Genomic DNA, 3,765 nt, shown 5'->3' with positions numbered 1-3,765 from the left:
TCCCCAGCAGATGTAGGGGGCTTCAGTGTTCAGGCTTTTTATAATCACAGTTCTCTTCCTGCAGGAAAAGACAGCTATTCATCCCAGCAGGCAGCAGTACCAGTTATGTGCAGGCATTAGTCATCAGGAATTTTTCAAATAAACACTCCTGCTAGGGGTAGGTCTTTAAAACATAGAGTCAATTATGCTCCCCTCCAGCTTAGAAGCTGCCAGGCTCCTAACAAAGCCTACCCCTGGGGGGTCCCCAGCCTAACTCCCCACTGCAGGGAGTAGAGATGACCCCTAGCACATTCTGCACTTCCAGCCTGGACAAATGTTTGACAAGTGTGTATGCCTGTGTGGGGGAGGTTCTGAGCAAGACTTTTAACTGCCCCACCTAGGCCAACAAGGTCAACAGTGCAACTCTGCAGCTCCTTCCAAGTCCTGCTGACTCCTTCCACGGTGGGGGGGGGTTCACATGGCCAGCAGGAAGATAAACACCCTACTAGGCCCAGAAATTCTCTTCCTGCCCTCCCCCAGGGAATGTGGAATGGCCTCACCCACCTGGCTTCAAGGTGGGCAGGGCTGTGGCTGGCTCCAGAGGCTTAGCCCCTAGGGGTTGAGCTCAGTGGTACTGTGCCTGTCTCAAAAGTGCAAAGTCCTGAGTTGGATCCCCTGTACCAAAAACGAAAGTCTTACTCATATCCAGGGCGGAGGATTTAGCTCTGTGGTGCTGCCACCTGCCTTGCAAGCACAAGGTCCCGAGTTCAATCCCCAGTACCACAAAATAGTATCAATAAAATTAAATTTAAAAAGATCAGGCCCAGGAAGGGGGGCATGGATTATATAAAATGGACTTTAACCAGTGGTGGTCTCTGGATTAGAAGGTATATGTATGCTGAGGTCATTTCACAAGGAGAGATCATAGTTCAGAGCATTACTAAGGAGCAACTCTGAAATGGGTGCTTTACAGGGACGAAGAATACAAAGAAAACTAAGATGCAAGGACACCATCTCTTTCCCCAAGTCCTGTGCGGATCTTTCATTTAAAACCCAGTTTTTCCCCTCAAATTTACCACACAGCTTACTTCCTCCTTTGGGAGTCAGGTCTACACACCCAACCTTATCTCAACAAGGAAACATCCAATGCGTAAGTAAGCCGTCTAGAGCCTTGACTCAAACAGCCCACCCCTGCAGCTCCACAGACTCCCCAGGGGGATGGACACCTGGCCTGTCCTTGAGCCCAGCCAGAGGCAGCAGCCAGCCTCCTCCAGCAGTTGGGTGACCAGGACAAAGCGAGGGCTGCCTTGGCCTTTAGGCAGGGGTCTCCTACAGCAGAAGCCAAAGGTGGCATATGGGGGGGGTTGCAGGCTGTACCCAGCACTGCCTAGGGGGGATCACCTGTGGGTCCCTCTGGCCTGAGGTCACTAGAGAAGTTCTGAGACCACCCTTCCCGTTCTGGGTGTCCCAGTAAGCAGTGAATTTCCGGTGGTGAATGGAGGCCCAGTTAATGATGATGATGATGATCTGTCCTACATGGTGTAAGGGACACATGGCAGCACTGCTGCTCAAGAGAACAAGCACATTTCCTGATGCTGAACTCACCCAAGTGACCACACAGGTGGGGATGAGACCATTTACACTTCCATAGGCTCCACCTTTTGCTTTCCATTAGAAGAAGATCCTGTCTTGCTGTGAGTTCGAGACCAGCCTGGGCTACATAGTGAGTTCCAGGTCAGACTCAACTACATAGTGAGACGCCATCTCAAAAAAACCAAAAAATAAAAAAAAAAAAAAATAAAAAAAAAGAACCTGTCTGACAGAAGGGCCGGGCTTGGTGGCCCATGCCTGTAATCCCAGCACTCGGAGGCTGAGGCAGGAAGATCACTGTGAGTTAGAGACCAGGTGGGCTACATAGTGAATTCCAGGTCAGTTTCAACTACACAGTGAGACCATGTCTCAAAAAACAAAAACAAACAAACAAAAGAACCTGTCTGACAGAAATGTAGGAAGAGCCCCCAACCAACACCAGTTCTTCCTGGGACTGGGACAGTCACACACAACGTTAAGACCAGAGCTCCCAGAGTGGGGACGTCTCCTAGGAATTATACAAAACAATTTATTTTTTGTAGGAAACGACATTTGCTCCCTGCAGTTTGCTCAGACTTCTCATGTGCCTTCCCACGGAGTTCCACTTTCTCTCTCTGCTGACTACAAAAGTGAACTCACTGGAGTTTCCAGGAGATTTAACCCCAACACAGTGGGCTCTCGAGTTTCTTCCCCACTAACTGTCCAAGCCTCTTTACACAAGAGCGAAGCAGTGCTCTCGCAAAGAAACTGGGTCACCTTACTTGTTTGTTTAAAACATCTTCGCCACTGAGCACTCAGTACCTGGCAGACTCTTTTCAGAGCACTGTAGGCACGTGGCTTCCCAGAGTCCTGTGCAGCAGGTGCTTCCCGAGTTATAGACACAGGAGAGGCAACTCCTGCAGACCAGACAGAAAGCAGGGAAGCAAGGGGCCTGATGTCCTGGCCGTCTGCCTCTGGAACCCCTCTCCTTCTGGTCTCGTAGACCTCGCACTTGTGCTCCTCCTCCTATGAGGAAAGGTATGTAGTAACTGTCACCACGTGCTGAACAAATCACACCTTCAACGGCCTGCCACGACCACCACTGTACCACAAGCGCTCGGAAGTCCAGCTCAGAAGTCACCCGCTCTTCCTGAGGCTCCACACCCTATCCCTGCAGCCTCACACAAGACTACACACACCGAGGCCTAGGGACGGCGCAGAACAGAACCAAGGGAACCGATCCCAGAGAGCAGGACCTGGGAAGTAGCTCGCTCTGCCATCGCGGAAGCAAGCTCTGGATTCAGGAGCGCCCCAGGACCCAGCACCAAGGGACGGAAGGGAAGACGCAGCCGAGGAAACATAACCGTCGGTGCTACCACCCGAAGCCGGCTCAAACTGCCGGCTGCTGAACTACAGGGTGGCAGCAAAGGTAATGGGTATGCTTGACCCAGGGGATGGCACTTTTCAGACAAAAATTTTCTGGCCATAGGTACAAGTAGGTGACAAACATCTGGCGAGGGAGTGCATGTCTGAGAAAAATGGTATTTAACATCCCTGGTTGTTTAGACATTTAACTTATCCAACGTGTGTTGGAAAACAACTGGCCCAGTTTTCACTCCATACAGGTACACTTAACTCAGAAACCTGAAAATAGCTAATTCCACCCAAGGATCTAGACAGCCTGCAGAACACAAATTCGAATCACACCCAGGTCCTCCCCAGCAGCTCCAGGGCACTTATCCCTGACGAAAACCCCCAGCTTTCCCTGCCTGAGAGCACCTCAGCCAGCAGAACTGACAACTCTCCGCGACCTCGAGCAAACCATTCTGCCGCTCCCAGCCTCGAGTTCCCCATTTACAAAGTGAGAAGACCATGAGGAGCCAACGCCTGTAATCCCAGCCCTGGGGCGGCTGAGACAAGAGGATCCCTGCGAGTTCGCGGCCAGCCTGGCTTACACAGCCAGGCCGGTCTCAAAAGTAATTAAACGGACAAATAGTTAGCAGACAGGACTGTGAAGAGGCCAGTGCATCTGGGAGGAGAAAACTTCAGACGCAGCACAGAGCGGGTGAGGGCCGCTGAGGGAGGCGGTGTTTAAAGCTCCAGGCTGGAGTCTCAAGCAGCGCGGTCCGCGCAGTCACTTCCCCGCAAACTCCAACCGTCCCAACTCCCAGACCGGCTCAAACCAGGCGGCGCCGGGACCCTGGGGGGGAGGGGGGC

Source organism: Fukomys damarensis, unplaced genomic scaffold (genome assembly GCF_012274545.1).
Source record: "Fukomys damarensis isolate Sample0158 unplaced genomic scaffold, DMR_v1.0_HiC HiC_scaffold_19, whole genome shotgun sequence".
NCBI classification, from domain to species: Eukaryota; Metazoa; Chordata; class Mammalia; order Rodentia; family Bathyergidae; genus Fukomys; species Fukomys damarensis.
This window is presented reverse-complemented; position numbering follows the sequence as displayed.